This window comes from Panthera uncia (assembly GCF_023721935.1).
Source record: "Panthera uncia isolate 11264 chromosome A1 unlocalized genomic scaffold, Puncia_PCG_1.0 HiC_scaffold_16, whole genome shotgun sequence".
NCBI classification, from domain to species: domain Eukaryota; kingdom Metazoa; phylum Chordata; class Mammalia; order Carnivora; family Felidae; genus Panthera; species Panthera uncia.
Window position 1 is genome coordinate 39,675,764 of NW_026057576.1, and position 21,409 is coordinate 39,697,172.

At 33.8% G+C, this 21,409-nt stretch overlaps 1 long non-coding RNA gene across 2 annotated transcripts in view; it reads left to right on the top strand.

The window, feature by feature from the left end:
- The first annotated feature begins 781 nt into the window (after positions 1 to 781).
- The window catches only part of LOC125933851 (uncharacterized), a 49,278-nt gene continuing 28,650 nt past the window's right edge, over positions 782 to 21,409 (top strand). For both annotated transcript variants that reach the window (XR_007461124.1, XR_007461125.1), the window contains exon 1: positions 782 to 844. This is a non-coding gene — a long non-coding RNA (uncharacterized LOC125933851). The remainder of the gene's footprint in view (positions 845 to 21,409) is intronic.

Here is a 21,409-nt window from a genome sequence, read left to right on the forward strand (position 1 = left end):
CATTTTCTGAAGAATTTATAATAACTGTATCTCATCTTCCCCAATACATGATTTCCCTTACATTTTCAATCTATTCTCCTTTATGAAAAAAAAATCACTTTTTTTCTTAATAGATTTGAGGAACTATTTAAGGCACTGAGAATTCTAAGATGAATAATTTCATCATCTCTGACCTTACGGGGGAAAAGAGAAAGAAATAGAAATTAAAAATGTGAAAATAATATTCATTCAACAGATGGAATTGATTACCTAATATATTTCAAGCACTATGCTTGGCTCTTGCACTTGATATAGAATAAAGTTAGATATATTCTATGGCTTCATGGAGTTTAGGGTGTATAGAAAGAAACAGACATAAATTAAATGATCACACAGAAAAATAGAAAATTTCAAAGGTGTAAGAACCTTGAAAAAAAGAGACATACAGTAGCCTCCCCTTATCTGCTGGGGATATGTTCCAAGACTCCCCCCCCCAGTGGAAACCTGAAAGTGCAGATAGCACTGAACCCTATATATACCGTGTTTTCCCCATGCATGCAAACCTATGGCAAGGTTTAATTTACAAATTAGGCATGGGAAGAGATTAACAACAATAATTAATAATAAAATAGAATAATTATAACAATAAACTGTAATAACAGTTATGTGAATGTGGTCTCTCTTTTAAAATATCTTATGGTACCATACTCACCCTTTTTGTGATGTGAGATAATAAAATGCCTATATGATGAGGTGAAGTGAAGTCAATGATGTAGGCATTGTTACATAGTGTTAGGCTACTATTGACCTTCTGGCAGTAAGTCAGAAGGAGGATCATCTGCTTCCAGACCATGGTTGATCACAGGTAACTAAAACCACAGGAAAAAACAAAACAAAATGAAAACATAGATAAGTGGGGGACTACTGTACTGCCAAGGAGACCTACTAATCAGAGTTAGGATTCGCTTTCATGAAGACAAAGCAGTTGAATTGATATTTGTGAGATGAATGGGGGTTTACTGAATGAAGGGTGGAAGAAATATGTTCAGGCAAAAGAAAGCATGTGGTAAAAGGGGACATGACACATGTGATGAACAGAAAGATTCCAGTGTGACCAGAGCCCCGACAAATTGGAGAAGAGTGGTCCAAAACAAGGATGGAGAAAACAGGATAAGACAACTGGAATAATACAGTGTTGTACGCTTATAAACTGTTAAGAGGGTAGATTTCATATTAAGTGTTCTTAACCCCCCCCACACACACATGCACATGCACACACGCATGCACACACAAAGGGACACAAGAAATCTTCTGAAGATGATGAATATGTTTATTACCTTGATTGTGGTGATGGTATCATGAGAGTATACATATGTCCAATTTCAACAAAATGTATACATTAAATATGTACATTTTTTTGTACATTAAATATATCTCCATAAAGCTAGGAGACAAACAGACAACATAGATACCAAAATAAATGGAAAAAAAAAAAAAAAAACCTAGCTCAGACAAAGCAGAATATACCAGTTTAAAATATTAGGCTTTTCCTGGCTCACAGAAAGCAGAAAGATTTCAGGTATGGACTAACATGGTTAGATTATCAGGTTTTAAAAATATCATTGGGTCTGAAATATGGAGATAAGATAAAAGAAAATCAAAGACCAATGAAAAGGCTGTAGTAGTCCAGATGGAAAATGATGGTGGCTTAAACTACTGAATAGGAATGAGATGGAGGGAAGTGAATGAATGAAGAGATATTTGTGATGTAAAAATCATAAGATTGGTGATAGATTAAAATAGAAAAGGACATAGAGGGGGAGAAATCAAAATCAAAGTTAGCTTTCAACAAACAAACAAACAAACAAATCCTTAAACAATGAAATTTGATGAGCTTCTGAGTTGGTGAACACATCCAAGTTCTGGGAAGGTGGCAAACACCAGTTCCAAAGGGATCGAGGCTCCTCAGTCATGACATCTCAGTGCCCTTCCTGACTCACTGGCTGTTTATCTGTGACTTTTATAATAAAGTTGGTACACATAAAAAGAAAGTTAACTTTCAAATTCCTGGCTTGTGAAATGAAATGAACAGTGTCTCTATTTATTAAGAGAAAAATAATTGGAGCGAAACCATGTTTGGGAGATTGACAAGGAAAAGCAAGATTATTAGCTACTTTTTGGACTTGTTGGTTTGTGGTACTTTTGCAATATACACATGGAAATGTCAAGAAGGTAGTTGATTATCTCATAGATTAGACCAGAAGCAATTTGATAAATATCATAGAGGGCATAGAAGAAATTATGACAGGATTTAGAAGAGAATCTGGGACAGAATTTTGGGTATTTCCAATATCTTAACAGTTGCATACAGACATACAAACCTGTAAAGGAAATGAAGAATTTGTTGCCAAAAAAGACATTAGAAGAATAACAAGGGCATGATTTCATAGTCATAAAAGCCTATGGAAAGGGGATCTTTCAAGATAAAGGAATGTTGAAAAATACTGAATACTTTTCAGCGGTCAAATTATATGATGACAAAATATATATGTGAGCATAGTGACTAGCACAAATGGTGTCTTTGGAACAGAATATTTGACTGATGGTAAGAATGATCTTCCTCTAACCAAAGTTAAGAGGAAAAGCTGAATTCAAAAGAGAAAAAGAAGTGATATTATAGGGTTCTTGAGACCAGATAGATCTGAGGGGTAGGTATGGACTGACCTTACAGAGGTCAAAGGACAGGTCCTCAATTTTACAAAAAGGCAGGGAAAAGTTGGGTTTGTTTGTATACAGGTTGATTTATATAGTAGTAGGAGATTTAGAGCACTCTAATGTAATAACATCTAATTTCTCTGTGAAATACGTGTCAAGTCATTTTTGGGGAGGAAGTGGAACTTAAAGAATATTTATTTGTTTGGAGTGAAGCAGGGAGATTCACAGGTTCGAATTAGATGAAGAATGTTTTACACTGCAGAGCATGGAAAAGGAATGAATGAATGAATGAATGAGATGAATAGAGTAATGAGATGAAGTTGACAAAAAGATTATGAAAGCGTAGTTAAGGGACACAATTAACTCAGCTAAAAATCTGTGAAAGTCTCATGAAAAATGATTTATGGACTGAGTCTAGAAAGACAAATAGGAAATTATCAGGGAAGGGAGAAACATTATTAGCAAAGGAAGCATCATTTAGAGAAGCAGGCATTAGAGTACCTTCAAGAATTTCAGTGTGGGGGCATCTCGGTGGCTCAGTGGGTTAAGCGTCCAACTTTGGCTCAGGTCATGATCTCATGGTTAGTGAGTTCAAGCCCCACATCAGGCTCTGTGCTGACAGCTCAGAGCCTGGAGCCTGCTTCAGATTCTACGTCTCCCTCTCCCTCTGCCTTACTCTTGCTCTCTCTCTCTCTCTCTCTCTAAAATAAATAAATATTTAAAAAAAAAGATTTCAGCATGGCTAAAGTCAGCAGTGTGCCAGAATGGTTCTGCCATGCTTCCATGTAAGGCATGCAGCTGGTCTGTGGCTCTGTTTTAGGTGCTCTGACAGTGGTGGCTCTTTTCTCCCCCACCAAAAATATCCTGGCAAAGACCCAAATTTAGGTGAGAGAATCAGTGAGGAAAATGTACTTACCATGTTATTCTTGCAGGTTGAGTAACTTACCCTCATTCCAAAAGACAAATTAAGACAGTTACTCTCTCAGAACAGTTAATAAACTAACTGAACTTTCTCATGGCTGTTCATAAAAATGAATTCAAAGTGAAAATATGATATGTGCATTCTTTTCTATCACTTTTTGTTATTCTCATTTTTACTATCATGGGTTTTGTGAGTGATGACTTCTGAAGAAGTAAAAAAAAATACAATCTATTTTAGCACTGCAATTAATGACATTAGAAAATTGATATTAATTACTAAAGTGAATTATACTAATAATAATCTAATTTTCTCATATGTAATATCCAATGAGAGGATTAATGGCTATTGTTTAATTCGTTTTTTTTTTTTTGCTAGTAAACTTAATGTTTTTATGTCAATTTTTATTACCGTGTTTATTATTCTTGGGAGTTTTCATACATCAACCATGTGTTTATGGGTATGTTCTAGAGCATAATTTTCCGATGATTTGAATAAATGATTTGAAAACATAATTCAACACTATCATTATTCACAGCATAAGTGCTTTGTTGTATTCCATATTTACAGATATGTATCATGTTGACACTGTGTGTTCAAACATTGAGTTGCATAATGATACAAAATTTGAAATGGCATTAATACTCTGTCAAACTTTTGATACAAGACTAATAATGAAATAGGTTTGCTATATTAGCAGCTATAACATTTGAAATTCCTAAAACTGTATAATTCCTAACGATTTAAGAGATCCTTTTTGTCATCTTTTAATTTTCTAAGGTGCATATTCTTATCTAAATGCATATATTGTTTTATTTTTTAAAGTGTATTTATTTATTTTGAGAAAAAGAGAGCATGCTCACGAGTGGGGGAGAGGGACAGAGAGAAAGGGAGAGAGAGAATTCCAAGCAGGCTTCATGCTTTCAGCGCAGGGCATGACGTGGCACTCCATCCCACAAACTGCAAGATCATGACCTGAGCCGAAATCGAGAGTCGGAGGCTTGACAACTGAACCACTCAGGTGCCCCAAAATACATATATTGTTTTAATGTATTTTTTTTCTCTTTCCTTGTTTGGTACTCTGTGTTGACTAGACATAAAAGAGCCGGCTCGAAGTGGTTACTTCATGAATACATAGGGTTAAATGTGTAATTTGTCAATGGCTTTTAATTATCTTAAAACAGATTTCACATTTTTCATTTTCAATTATTTTATGTTGTCTTCTTCACAACATTGCATTTTAGCCAGGTTCTTTTCAAAATATTTTTTCGTAAGAGCCAAAACACAACACTTAATTTTTAAATAATATACGAATGTAATCGCTACATACATCATTTGGAGCGTTTGGCTACACGTGAAAGACTATATAAAATTGGCTTAAATCATAAGAACGTATATTTTTTAGTTAACTTCCAAAGTCAATGGTCCAGTTGTTGATTCTGTGAATGAGAGAACCACCCATTTCCAAGTACACCCCATTCTTCCACTAGGTATCAGGATTATGTGGGTGATGCCCTACTCACAGTTGCAAGATGGCTGCTGCAATCACAGCATCTTTCCCACTCAGCTCTCTCCATAAGGGAAGAAGTAGCAAATAGAAAGAAAGACAGGGGCCCCTGGGTGGCTCAGTCGGTTGAGTGACTCTTGGTTTCTGCTTAGGTCATGATCTCACAGTCATGGGATAGAGCCTTGCATGGGCTCTGTGTTGACAGCATGGAACCTGCTTGGGATTCTCTCTCTCCCCCTCCCTCTCCCCTGTTTGCATTCTCTCTGTTTCTCTCTCTCTCAAAATAAATAAATAAATAAATATTAAAAAATTAAAAGGAAAGAAAGAAGAGAGAGAGAGAGAAAATATTTTTCTTTGTGTAGTTTTGGAATGGGTTAGTATAATAAGAATAAATTTAATCTTTATGATACTTATTCATGGAGTAGGCATGAAGTACTTGAAAATACTGTTTCTTAGTTTCTTACTAATAACTTGTTTCATTATATTTCATATACCTCAGGAGTTCATTCTTCTTTCCTTTCTCTCTCTCTCTCTCAAAATTATTTCATGCTGGCCTCAAATTCTGTGCTTCTAAGTCAAAACCCAATCCAATTATTTTCTTATATCAAGAAGTCAGCAGTTGTTTTCTGTGCCCACAGACACAAAAATAAAAACTTTGCTTCTGCTATGGTGAAATACACATTTTAGAAGATATTTGAACTCAAATAAATTTTTACTTCTTAATTCCCTCCTTCTGGAAGGTCAGCTTCTCCATAGGAAACTTTTCCTTGGTCTTTTATTTTAAATTTTTTAATGTTTATTTATTTATTTTGAGAGAGAAAGAGAAAGCAGGGGAGGGGCAGAGAGAGATGGAGAGAGAATCCCAAGCAGGATCCATGCTGTTAGCGCCGAGCCCGATGCAGGGCTTGAACTCACAAACCATGAGATTATTACCTGAGCCAGAATCAGAGTCGGACACAACCAACTGGGCCACCCAGGTGCCCCAAAAACTTTTTCCTTGGTCTTTTTAAAATGCTTGACATTTTCTAATATTACAAAAAACAAAAACAAAGTTTAATTGCTCATGGCACGACTTTCATACAGTAACTTATTTTTTTATTTCTAATTTCCAAATGATCTCTTTTTCATTAATACTTCTGTCATTATCTATTCCTACTGTCTCCGACACAACATCTAACTACGTGGTCTTCTTTCAATGCTCCCAAGCATGAATACCTCAATTATTTTTATTCAATAGCTTTATTTGCTCACACATCTAACATTTACTGTTTATCAACAGTTACATTTATTGTTTATCTAACAATCTAACATTTATTGTTTATCACGCCAATTGCTGAGCTATGGTATTATGTGATATGCATTGTTTTGTTACTAATAATTATGCTTTTTAAGTATACAGACTTCCAATTTACCCTTTTTTGGTATCTATATTCTTATAGTATCTTTATCTAGTGCCATATTTCTTTCCTTTGAGATTTGTTTATATTTTTCAATTGACATTTGAGTGAAGTAATCTTTTATTAATCTATGAATTTTATTTTCTACAGCATCTATATATAATTTCAGCAAAATATTAATAGCTTATTTTGTCCTTGTAATATACATAGTAATATTATTTAAGTAGATTTTATTTTCCAGTTTACATGTAAAAAACCCTAATTTTCATAACACTGCCAAGTGTCAAATTTCAGATAACAATGTGAGTTTAGGTCAAAGTTGGGTAATATTTTCATTCTTGACAAATGGATTTGGTTTGCAAAAATCTAAGTTTATGTTTACATATGCTGTAGTTTAGTCTTTAATTGGAATATTTCCAAGATAGGCTATTTCATATTATAGTATTAAACATATTACCATCCTTTAAACTGTTACAAGTTATTTAACAAAATATGTGGGATCCAACAGACTTATTTGAGTTTAAAGTTTACCAGGGTTAAACTGATAGTTTTACATTTTATAATTGTTATTCAACACATGAAGGCAATAAGGTTCAGTAAATGTATCCATACAAATATAAATGCACACACACACAGACATGTAATGTTAATATAACATTTTCTTGAAACACATCCAATACTTCACAGTCTGTTAGGCTTAAATTTAGAATCTAATGGTATAATTAAATAAATGATTTGGTCTTTTACTTGAATATCACACTCTACTAATTAGTACCCAAATTCAAGAAGGGTACCATACACATATTAATATTTCACTTTAACTTACTTTGTAATGGAAATTGTTGGGGGAAAAACCTTGACAATTAGAATCCATTAAATATTTCACTTGTCGATTGACCCATTTTTAGAGGATGGAGACATCAGGGGTGGGATGGAAGGGATGGCAGTAAATGAACTAACAAAAGGGATCAAGCCAAGTGCCTCTCTGTACCAGAGTAAAATCTGATTATAAGAGACTGTCTTACCAAAGACAGAATTATCATTTTTCTAGTTTTCTATTTTTGTAATCATACAGTGTACATTAATGGTACAGGATAGACATGATTACTTGTGATCGTGCAGAATGGCAGGATAAATGAAATAGCAGAGCATTTTATACAGATAATGATAGATGTTTTCTATACCTCATATGACTTGCTTCATTAATCTGGGGTAAAATATAGCCACATTTCTTGTTTTCCAAATAATCATTTTACCATTACCTGCCTTATTACTGGGAAGTATGGTATTTCCTTCATCAGGGCTGTCCCTACCCAGTAGTTGTTGTTGTTTTTTTAATCTTAATTGAGTTTTTAATTCTTAAATGAGGGTATATTCTGCCTTAATACAGTGAGAGAGAGAGAGAGAGAGAGAGAGAGAGAGAGAGAGAGAGAGGTTTGTTTTCGGATAAATCCTCTTCTGCTATTTCCTTTCCCTATCCCACAGTATTGTTGTTGAGTAGCATACTCTCCTGGATGCTTTGTTTACTGCATGCATGACACTATTAGTCCATTTTCTTGGGCAGAACTATTGGAAACCCTTCAGGGCTTGCAAAATTGAAATTATCTTATATCTTACATGCACAGTCACTTTTCCCTAAAGCTCAAATATCACAATGACAGGAGTATCCAGCATCACTCAGGTTGTAGCATCGGTCCAACATTATTCTTTAAACAATACTCTCCCAAAAATTACTTAAAATTTTTGAAACTAATTCTTCAACCTAGACTTGCCCTTCCTCAGTAGAAGTTTATTATTATTATTATTTGTTTGTTTCCTGTGTGCCTTCCTGGTAATATATATTGATTGGGGTGCCAAAATCCCATTCATTTCTCCAATTTTAAATATGATAGGATGTTTGTTGATGCCGTCCTATGTTTCCCATAAGATCCTGGGGCTCTTTATGGAAAAAAAAATCTACCATTTCCCAAAAGTGGCTCTGCATACCAAGGGGATGGCAACTTTTGTGAAGGTAATCAATGTCTTAAGAGTTCTTATTAAACTTTTACCTTCCAGGATTCTACCAGTGTAAATTAAAGAGAGAGAGAGAGAGAGAGAGAGAGAGCCATGTCAGTCCCCCCATATAGCCTAAGAAGACAGTCTTAGTTTGCCAGCTACTTATGTAGTTTACTTATGTACTTAGTTTTCATTACCTATGTGACACATGGAGAGGAGGAATGTATGCAAACATTTCTTCAAAACTATGCTTTAACAGTATTCATAACCAAGCTGATGTATCAGACAAAATAACTCTGCTCTGACACATTTAGGAAGATAAAGGAATCTGAAGGAAGATGCATGATAGATATATCATGACTCTTATTATGGCCTTCTTGAATTTTCTTGACTTAGTCCTCAATTGTCAATGGTTTTGCCATCCATAGCCCACTCTAACCCATTTTCTGGATCTCAAAGTGAGTAGAATATGAAAATGGAGGAATTTTGTGAGAACACTAAATCAGGAAACTCTGAAAAACTGCTGGATAAATGCTTTAATCTATTTGCAAAATCTGTGTGTGCAGTTGGCGCCCTGCTGAAATACATAAAGTAGGGCTCAAGTAAGGACTTTAAGTCAGCCCCTGCTCAGTTGCTCAAGGCTCTACATGGGTTTGCACTTAGCCTGGAAGCGCTGATGCCCTTTCGCCATTTTTTTTTCCCATGGAGGAAACTATTCTTTTTTTCAATTAGTCTACCTGGGAGACAGGGATGCTTTTAATAATTTGTACAAGACCCCTTCTGTATTAACAGAAACTTGATTAGTGTCTTTTGTGATGATAGTAACAATCTTATAGGAACTATTGGCTAAATTATTCATCCATGACATGGAGATGTACCTCCCCAAATATCTCTAACTGGTCGTATTTGAGATTTGAAAAATTTCCATGAACCACTTATCAAATAAGAAAGAATAAAAGTAGATCGGTTCAAGAATTATTTAGAGTATTAGCCAGGCCTTGACAAGGTCAAAATGAAATGTGTAAGTAAAGAAGTCACCCAGCCAACTTAGGGCTTTCTTGTATCGAATTGCTCATTGAGGAGAAAAAACAAAACAAAACAAAACACCAAGTATTTCTGAGAGTTTATTCATTCGTCCATCCTCCATCTTCAATTTGCCTGTTTAGACAATACTTATACTTCTCCTACTTGGGCAACAACACATTCACTCTTGCTGCCAAAAACACAGAACATCTGAAATCTGTTTTTAAGCAGTGTCAGTTTTTCAAAGTAATAGGCACAACAAGAAGAAAAGAAACATCTGCTATCTACAGATCTTTTTTTTCCTTTTCCTCCCAACATCAATCTAGCAAGTCTTTGGCAAGCAGTTCCTTGCACTCTAAGTCACAGAAATGTCAAAGGAGAGTGGAAATGAGAGTGGATACCTCTGTTGAAATGTCACTTTGAAAGTAAATAAAATCAATTGAAAAAAGGCCATCTGAAAACAAGAAAGTTACGGTCAGGCAATGAGTCGCGCTGTATTCACAGGCCGTTGAGGAAGCCACATACTGAAATGACACTTTTTTCTAAAGCTTGCTGTATGCTTATTTCTTGAAATACTAAAACATAATAAACATGAATACAAATGTAAAATTTAATGACACTTGTCGCCTTGAAATTAATTGACTAATTGAAACTACTTTCTAGTGAGCCTGAACTAGTATTTTATTTTATGCTTTATATATATTTTAATGTTTATTTATTTTTGAGAGAGAGCACAAGCAGGGGAGGGGCAGAGAGAGTGGAAGCACAGAATCTGAAGTAGGTTCCAGGCTCTGAGCTGTCAGCACAGAGCCCGATGTGGGGCTCAAACCCAGGAGTTGAGAGATCATGACTTAAGCTGAAGTCAGATGGTCAACTGACTGAGCCACCCAGGCACCCTTAAACTAGTATTTTATTTTGTTTTAATGTTTATTTATTTTTGGGAGAGAGAGAGAGAGAGAGCACGAGTGGGAGAGGGGCAGAGAGAGAAGGAGACACAGAATCCGAAGCAGGCTCCAGGCTCTGAGCTGTCAGCACAGAGCCGGACGCAGGGCTCAAACTCAGGAACTGTGAGACCATGACCTGAGTTGAAGTCGGATGCCTAACTAAGTTACCCAGGTGCCCCATAAACTAGTATTTTAAATGAAAACAGTGATTATATGTAAAAAATCGCAAGGGTTTTCTATTTGTAAAATTTCCTTCAGAAATAATAGTGCTAAGGGTCAGAGTATTTCACTATGCAGTGAGGTATAAAGCCTGCAAATTCAGAATGTCCAGGTTTAATCTTTCACTTCATCACTTAGCTGTGTGACTCTGAGCAAGTTATTTACGCTCCTGGTGCTAAATTCCTGATTTGTAGGTTTAGATAATAATAGTAACTAACTGGATTTTTGTGAGTACTAAAAACAAAGCACTTAGAATTGTGCTGAGCATGCCTGAATACTAAGGTGGTTTTTATCATTATTAATTAAAGAATCTCTCATGCTTCAGTACTGCTCCTTCTATCATAAACCTACACATAAAGAAGCAATTTCCTGTCATTTTCATTTACTGCACTGTTGGTATGACCGGAGGTGCTGACTGCCATGCTAAGCAACCAATGGTGTTGTGTAGACAAGCTCCTTATAGAGCTATTAGTAAACCTGTTACAAATGGAAAGGACTTCAGAATGCAGCCCCAAAACTGGTGATTAAAGCTGTTATGTGGCCTTCAAAGAAGCAATGGTAGTGAAATTGTGGTCATTATAATTGAAAGAAGAAATGATCAGGCAATCATTATTGGATGTCATTTTTTCCCCCGAACTGTACAGTACTCATTATCTAGAACTAGTATAGAAAACTCCTCCGAGAAATATAAAGGGCCTCCATAACATCCGTTTCTACAACTTTTCCAATTTCTCGTTGATATTATGCAGATTTGTGCATACCTAGGTGAAAAGTTAAGAAACAGTACCGACTTCAGGTGATTTGTCTGGGAGTCTAGGAGCAAATTTACATGGCACTTTTATTAAAAATTTCATGATGAGTTTTTTTTTTATTTATTACTTTTTAACTTTTTTTCCCACATCTTCTTTCCCCTGGGTACTTTTTGCCAATTACGAAATATGGTCATTGGTGCAGGCTATATTAAGATGAAGAGTGTCTATGAAGTTCCTCTCCTCCTTAGGTCTCTTCCATCCTAAGTATTCAAATAGATGTACGTAGACACTGACACTTGGGAAGCCAATATCTGTTCTTCAGTAGAATCATCTTCTCCCCCTAATACTTGAAGAAGATTTCCTTTGCTAGTTTTTTATAAAATGAGATTCCTACAGAAATTGAATACTTCAGAGTGGCATTCCTGAAGCAGTAAATCCACCTGGAGACAATGCTTTATATAAGTTTTCAACTACAAATGATCCATGCTTTTTATGAATAAACATCGTTCACAACTAACCCTCTGCCAAAGTTTGTTGACGTATCTGACATGAGCCGTCTTATAGTCAGCCAAATAAGTCAAATGAAGTTATTTGTGAAGTTTGACTGGCTGGGGCTTTCACCCTATGCTTTTCTGGCACCTGGAAAAAGTGACATGATGACTAACTTCTGCCTTTCTTTGTAGAGCTTAGTCCATTGAGTCACGTCACTTGAGCTGGGAATCATGTACACCTATGACCTTTCCCGAAGGAGCATGGAAAGGAAGACTTATAGAGACATGTCTCAAGTGATAAATATTTCTGAGCCCTTACATAATATTTTTTTCAAATATTTCCCCATGATATATTCCTAACCACCATATTTGGAGACCAATCTTAAACAACTGATTGCTTTTGCACTGTAGTACTTAGGGAGATAAATTAATTGCCTTTGGATGCAGTATAATTTTCAATTTTTAACAGTATTTTTCAGTCTATAGCTCTCTTTATATTTTACTGTTATCCACATATACAGTATTTCATTTGCAACCCCCAATAAGGCAACTTCTGTTGGTTTGACAAAATGCTGCAGAGAAGTTCCATTTATTGATTGTTTAATATCAGATTTAAGAGTTCATGTGCAAGAACAGTACTGTCTTTATTGGGGACACTTAAAGTCTCCTTTTCAGGATGATTTTTTTTAGCTGCAACACTTTTTAAACTAAAAGAAAGGGTATTATATATGATAGATATATGATAGATCTAGACAATCTTGTGTGTTAACAAGCTGCTTTTTTTTTTTTTTCGGGAAGCCTGATAATTAAGGAGAGAATAAAAAAGAGAAAGTGAAATTCAATGCTTACTGTATAACTTTAGATAAGCAACTCTTTGGTTAGATCATTTTCTATTAATTTTCTGCTTTTTCTGTCACACACATTGAGGATGTTAAATTCATTGATTCTATAGTCTTTCTTTTTTTGATCAATTATCACAAATACATGTTCTGAATCATTACTAAAATTATAATAGTAAAAAGATCATATTTTTGTCATGGCATCTCACATAATTATAATTTTTCTAATGTCATTTTATATTAAAACACTATTATCCTCTAGGCCTATCAGATTACTTACCACTCTATAAACATGCCTTGTAATTTTATGCCTATTTTCACAGAATCCTTGACCTTGATTGCTCTTGACCATTTTTCCACTTTTGAAATCTTATTCATTCTTCATAGCCCTGTTCAAACATAATGGTTTATATAAAGAGTTTTTCCTGCTCTCTGTTTCCATGTTTATTGTACACTAGGTATAGTATTTGGTCCAGTTTATCTTGTATTTTTAAATATTTGAAGAATATACGAATGCACTTCTTAATATATTTTAATAAATTTTTATGATGAAATTAACAGAGTGAGTAAAATTTTAAGAATAACATTCAAAATCACATGAAAGAAATGAGATGACTCCATAATTACCTGCTGGAAAAAACATTAGGATATCCAAGCAAAATATATATCAATCAGCACTCAGAGCCAGGTTTGAGATGGCACACTGTTGATCAACAGTGGTCTGATTTTTTAAAAAAAATAACATTAAATGGGAGTAAAATGAGGGCTGAAACCATTTCTGAAGCACTCATGGGATAAGCTTATGACGATATATTGCAAATATCCCAGTCCCATCGCTTAGGAAACTTCTGTGGTAAAATGGATGTATTTGGCTCTTACAGATATTACATTTTCAATTTGTCTCATGCAGTTTTGAGATTTGATGTTCATCAAGAAACCTTTTTATTGTGACTTGTCTTTCTGCAAAGGTTTCCTAAAGAGAAAAATACATTCATCATGTCACTATTGAGTCTTGTGGTCTGTGTGGCAAGAATGTTTTATTGCAAAGAAACACATTAACATTCTGCTTGTACATCAGACTCATGAATTTGGTTAATAATATATGTGTGGATCTACACAAGGCTGAGAAGAGGTGCATGCATCACAGGAAACATATCTGTGATTCTTCTTGGAGGTAAGCCAATAGGGTTTAAACCCTGGAGAAGAGTTGTGATACTGATGTTGAGAATTCAAGAATCTTAAAATTTTATATACATATAATTAGTTTTACATTTCTTCCTTATGATTTTTTAGCACATTAGAGCAGGTTGCAGATTCTGTCTTATATGTTTGTTATCCCAGTGTCTAACATAAATCTTGGTCTACCGTCCCCCAGTAAATATTTACTAAATTGATTCTGTGAGTCTGGCATGCTCTGTTACTGTCATTTTTAACCCAGTCTTTTATGGCTAAGCCATTCACTGATTCATTCATTCAAGGTGTATTTGTATGCTTTCCAAGTACTAGGTAGGCATTTATCTGACGTTAATTTCTAAAAATCCTTATAACTCCTCAGAAGCAGAACAATTTACCTAATGATCTATCTATATTTAGTTTTCTTTGGCAAGTCATAAACTGGTTTTCCCACAATATCCTTCTTTATTTTTTAGTAATAAAGACACAAAATTGTATCAGCATACATGGCCAGATAAGACTATGTTTGTTAGGCTCAATTTCAGCAATATTGAGCCATGTGACTACACCCAGGCTGACAGGATTGAGCAGGAAGTGGTCAGTTCGACTGCTAGGCCATACCATTAGAGGCCGGGAGCATGCCATCCAAGGTCTCTTCTATACTTTCTTTTGGTTGAAATACAGATTTGAGAAATGGAACCTAGGTCCCTTTTTGACATGACGTGGAAGCAGTGTATCGAGGGCCTCAGATTAATAAGGTAGAAGGATACTGGGTAACTACTATCACGGAGCCACTGTCATTTCAGGACTGAACTATTAATTGAAAGAGAAATTAAACTTTCACATTTATTAGCTACTGCTCTTTGGCCTTTGCAATAGCAGCTTATCCAAGATACTAATAACTACAACTGGATTTCATTTGGACTTTAGAATAGCATTTCGAAAAATGTTCAGCTTTGCCTGTTCACCCTGCTGCAGATGTAGACTGAGGAGTCAAAACAAACAAACAAAAATTGTGTACTGATGGGTGAAAAGATGGAAAGGCGAAACAGCTCTGTTTCTACGTTTCCATCTCTCAGCTTTCTTTCCTAGTCTCCTATTCCTACCAACCACCTTTGAGTGCACCAGTCTCCGCCCTCATTCCCCCAAAGCAGAGCAGGAATCTTAGGCAGAGACAAAATGAACTTTCTGAAAATTATGTTAGGAAGATGCAATCAGTATTATTAAATAAAATATAGAATAATAAAATGAAATATTATAAAATATAAAATAGTTTGAAGAAACAAGTGGATTTGTTGAATTGGTATATAGGTTACCTATCTTCTAAGAAATTAGGTTTTAAAAATTTTCTGTTTGCTTTTTCCCCCTAGAAATAAAACCACATTTCTTTCCCTGTGCATTGCTTACTATTCCTTCCAATAAAACTTACAAATGCTTTCCAATGTCAGTTGTGGGACCTGGACTTAGCCACCTTGATTTATCTACTTCTTTAATAAATATTGTATTGTTTTTGCCTATCAAGTAACCCATATCCATTCTTCTGGAAAAAGCATCTTGTGTGTGTGTGTGTGTGTGTGTGTGTGTGTGTGTGTCAAACTTAATTGAACTTCTCACTGACTCTCCAGATCCCCACTCTACCATCATAGACATTTTTACTAGTCTCAAGTTGACTAGTCAGAGTTCTAAATCACACTTATTCACAGTGATTTGACCAATGTTGGATGTGCAGTGCAAGAAAGAAAAATCAGAGGATCAGGCTGTTACTAGCAGACAAGGTTAGTCCCAATATAAAAGGTTAAAGATATCTGTGGCCTTCATAATGATAGTTTTCTATCTCTAATGAATAATCATGACTCTTTATGTATCAAATAGTGTATGTCATAATTCATAAAGAAAAAGCCACCAAAAATATAGAAAAATACAAATGTGGTATAAGACTGTAGTTAGCACCTCTTGGGAAATGAAGATAAAGTGGATAAAAAATGAGCAAGCCAGCTCATCCATCAGTTTGCAACAAATGTATCACCTTGGTGGGGTTGTTGAAAATGGGAGAGGATTATGCAAGTGTGGGGACAGGGGGTATATGAAAATCTTTGTACTTTCCCCTAAATTTTGCTGTGAACTAAAACTGCTCACCAAAAATAAAGTTTTAATTAAAAAAAAAGTACATGCACATATATGCACTCACTTTTCTCCACCCAACCCTAGTATTTCTAGGATACATATGTCCACATAGTTTTTTTCCCCCAAAACTTAGCCTAAAACCTGCAGCTGCATGGGGAAAATGGATAAAAGAGAAAAAGAAAAGTTGGAGATGCTGAAATTGCAGCATGTAGCATTAATTTGTTTTTCTACCAACTTAGTCCTTACATGGAACATTTTGTAAGTAAAAAAATTCAACCTCTTATGAACCGAAGGGAGTCAATTTTGTTTGTGTTCCAGGAAATATGATAAGATATTGCTCTCAAAATAAAAGTGAGCTTATGAAAACCCATTATATCATAATTTAGGAGGTGAATTTACTACAGATGTATTAAAAGCAGTTCCCTCTGAAGGACTATAGCAATGGATAATTTATAATATTATAATTACAGTTTAGGTGACAAAAACGTCAATAATTTATAAAGTAGAAATATAAACACTTCTTGCAATAAATATTATATCTACTCTAAATAAAACAGAAAATAATAAAAAATAGATATTTCAAACAAAAAAAATTATTACAAGGATCAAAAAGGAAAAAAATAAACCTAAGAAATATTTGTGTTGACTTCCATTTCCATAAAGGTGGTATTGTAAATGGCTTAATATCATTAAAAAACATCTCTTTATAAACCATGAGCTATCAAAAAATATAACAAATCCTCAGACAAAGATTACATGAAGACAAGAACTCAGGGTAGTAAGTAGAGCACTAATGTCAATTTTTCTTGAGGGAATTTCCCAAACTTAGTGAATATAATCATCAGTTATTTAGCTTTGTAAGCTTATGGAACAAATATAGCTCAACATAGACCAGGAGATAACATCTCAAATATCCACACCCTAGTTTAAGAGCAAACTAATAACAAAAGTAATGTTATCACTTCCAACCTACAAATAAAATGCAATGCAAGAATTTGTAATAAGGAGCTAAACTTCACAGGGATAGTTCTTAAATTCACTGTAGCTGAGCTGCCAGAGAAATCTCAACCCCAGAATGTTGTCCAAAGTCTCATAATGTTATTTCTGTTGTGTACCTTATAGAGGTAAAAGTAAATCTTTCCTAGAGTAGCCCGACTTCATCCCACACCTTTATATTTTCACAGTTAAAAATTCCTAGAAAATAAACTATACCTGGCAAATAAATAAATATCACTAAAAACAGGTAGACTAATATAGTGTTATGCATCAATTACATCTCAGGAAAACTGGAAAAGAAATAATAAAATAAAATACTAGCTAAAAAAAAAGGACACAGGCGCAAATTAAGGTAATATGAATTGAAATGAATAGAAAACGACACAAAAGTAGATCCACAAAAAATCCAGATATTGGAACAATCAGTAGATTATATGATTAACACAAAAAATCTTTCAATAAATAAAAGACAGATGTAAAGTATCAGTAGAGAGCAAGTAAGCTTGACAAAAAGAGAACTCTAGAAATAAAAAGTAGAATTACTAAAATTAAAACCCAAATTAAGACAACGTTAAACTAAAGACACTAGAAACAAAACAGCACATTTTGCATGACTCATTTTAAATAAATTTACAATCGGACAAAACAACTCTATAGTATTAAGAGTCAGGAAATTGGTTATCCTTGGAAGGGATCAATCTAATATATGTAAGGGGCAGCTGCAGGGTTGTCTAGGGTGCTTATTCTAATTCAGATTACAAGGGTGTGTTATTTGTAAAAGTCACTGAGCTTTATACTTAAGATTTTTGTAGTCTTCTGTGTTTAGTTTATGCATGAGTTATATAAATATAAAATAAATATATATAAAAATAATACGCCAATCAAAATGCCCTGAATAGCTGGGGGGACAAATAGCTTTCAAACTCTTCTATGAATATACTTAAAAAGTGATTTTTAGGTAGCTGGTTGTATATTTACTTTTAAAAAACCTGTTAATTATGAAATTTTAAAAATATATACAAAAAGAATGGTCTAATAAATTGTCATTTACCAATAGGCCAATTTAACAATTAACTCATGTTCAGTTTGGTTTCATTTGTACTCCTACTAATTATCTTCCGAAAAGTTATCTTTGAAGAGATACTTACTGAAGTTGTCCAGAACTGATAAAAGACACCAAAATACATATTCAAGAAGTATAACTAATCCCAAAAAGGATAAAGTAGAATAAATCTACACACAGAAACAACTTAAAGGAAAAGCGCAAAAAATGAAAAGTACAAAATAAGATGGTATAAATAGTATATATCAGTAATTAAAATAAATGTAAATTGGGCCACCTGAGTGGCTCAGTCGGTTAAGCATCCAACTCTTGATTTCAGCTCAGGTCATGATCTCACAGTTTGTAAGTTTAAGCCCCACATAGGACTCTGTGTTGACAACTTGGAGACTGCTTGGGATTCTCTCTCCTGCTCTCTCTGTCCCTCCCCAACTCACTCGTGTGTATGTGCATGCTCTCTCTCTCAAAAATAAATAAAAGAACAAAACTTAGAAAAAATATTTTAAAAAATGTAAATAAATAAGTACTGAAATAGTTTCAGAATGGATAAAAGAATAAAGCTTAGGTATATGCTATCTGGAGAAAAAAATCAAACACAAGAATGCAGTGAGGTTAAACAATAAAAGTAATAAAGTAATGCACAACAATGCTAAAAACAATAACAAAAATGTTGTAGTAATATTAATACCAAGCAAAAAAAAGACTTTAAAGAAAATGAATCCAAACCAAAACAAAATAAAACACCAAAAACCGTGCAAATTTTATATTATAATACCATTACTTTATAATGATAAAATTTTAAATTCATCATTAAACAAAACAAATTTAATTTACATGCAAATATAACATAGCTTCAACATTTACAGAAATTATAACAAGAAACAAACAATATCATCTTAATGAGAGATTTTAATATACCTATTTAAGGGATTGGTAGAACAAATAGTGAAAGATTTAGTTAAATATATAGAAAATTTGAATGAGAAAATTTTAAAGGTAATTTAAATGTTTCATAGAACATCTGAACCCAACTAAAAAATATGGTTTCTTTTCCAACATACATTGAATATTCATTTGCTGTGAAGCATGCCTCGGCAAGTTTCAGAAGTTTGGAAGGTCATAAGATAGAATGTCAATAAGTTAGAAAGTAAAAATAAAATAACTCCTAGGGGGGGAAAAATGTTAAGAAGTTAAGAAAAAAAAATTCTAAAGTCTCATGAATCAGAGTCACAATGCTACTGTAAATTGGCAAATATTTACAAATTGAAATTAGTAACTTCAAAGGTTGTTAGCTGAGTCTATAATATTACCTAGATGTAAACTTATGGCAAATCAGGTGTTGACAGGCTCTGGTATATGGGTCAAATCCAGCCTGTTGCTCTTTTATACACCTATTGAGGTAAAAAAAAAAAATTAGACACTTTTAAAAGTTGAGAAAAAATACATAGATATGTACAGAGTCCATATTTGGGCACATAAATTAAAATATTCACTATGTGCTCATTTTCAAGAAAAGTTTTTTGGCCCCTGGCTTAAATGCTTATATAGAAAAAATGATAATAATAAGCTTAGTAGAAATACTTCCTAAGAAACTGATAAAAGACCAGTAAGCAAACCTAAAGAAATTGAGAAAAACAGTCAAGATAAGAGTAGAAAGTAATAAAACAGAAATCAAACATATGGTTGCTATCAACAAAGCCAAAGTTGTTTCCTTGAAAAGTCTAATAAAACTGACGAGCTTCTGGCAAGACTCATCAAGAAAAGAAGAGAGTAGGCACACATAAACAATGCTAGAAATAAAATAGGATATACAACTCCGCTTCTTCAGACCTTAAAACGTTATTAACAGAATACAATGAACAAAAGAGATATTACTACAGGCCTCAGAATGTTAAAAGATAATAAGAAAATACTATGAAAAAAATTATGCTATTAACGTAAAACACTCGTGATACTAGATACAAAAATTCTAAATAAAATATACACAAATAAAATCCAACCATGCATGCAAAAAATAATACATCATAACCTAGTTGAGTTTATTCCAGAACTGCAGGTTGATAGATAAACACGGAAAATCACTAATGTAATTCACCACAACAAATAAAAGAAGAAACACATAATTGTATCAATACAAGCTGAAGAAAACATTCAGTAGAAAAAATATATATACATATATTTTCATTATTTTAAAAAAGATTTTTATCAAAGTAAAATTAGGAGGGAACTTCCTCATCTATAAAAAATCTCATTAAAGTTATGTGCAAAAAAATTATATAATATATTATATACTGATGTTAATTCTGTTTAATATCAGAAGTAGGCCAAAGCAGACTATTATTACTATTGTTACTATTATCAGAACTTCTATTCAACATTGTTCTGGCAAGCCTAGCCAGCAAAAAATACGGCAAGAAATAGAAGCGAAAGGGAGAAGCATTGGAAAGAAATAGGCAAATCTGTCATTATTTTCAAATAGTATTATAGTTTACATAGAAATTCCGAAGTAGTTTTATATAAAATTTTTAGAATTAAAAAATCAGTGACATTTCTATATAGGAGGAACACAAATTGGATACTGAAATAAAACATAGCATATTATTTAGGGTAAGTAATGTTAGTTTCTGTAATAATCAACATCCCAGTCTCTCTAGCTTAACAGAATACTGATTTATTTTTCACTCATGACAATAATTCAATCAAGTATTCCACAGATAGTCTTGCAAGTTGCATTCATGGACCCTGCCCCTTTTTAAATCATGCACTATCATCTTCTAGGACTTCTTCAGACTGCTCTGCTAAATCTCTATAGGTAATGAGTAAAGAGCAAGAATTGCTGTGATTATTTGAGAATAAACCTACACTTACAGGTTGCTTGAAGGGAATTTTGGAATTGCAGCTTCTTATATGCCTTATAAAGCCTTATATAGTCTTTCTATGCTTAGAAAGATTAAGGATATTCCTGGTTATCTAATACATTCTACTACAATAATTGTGGTGGTGGTGTGGTGGTGGGGGTGGTGGGAGATACTTATCTATCTATCTATCTATCTATCTATTTATTCTACACGTAGAACTTGGCAAACTTCTTCTTGAGGAAAAACTTCAAATCCTACTGAAGTCAATGTACTAATTCAATGTTCAGGATCTCCATGGGATGTGGCTTCATCTCTTTCAAGTTTAGATTGTGGCTCAGAAATCTATCAAATAAAACATGTTATTTGACTCTATTCTCATCACTGCCCAGCCCTACTCCCAAAATAATAATAAAATAGG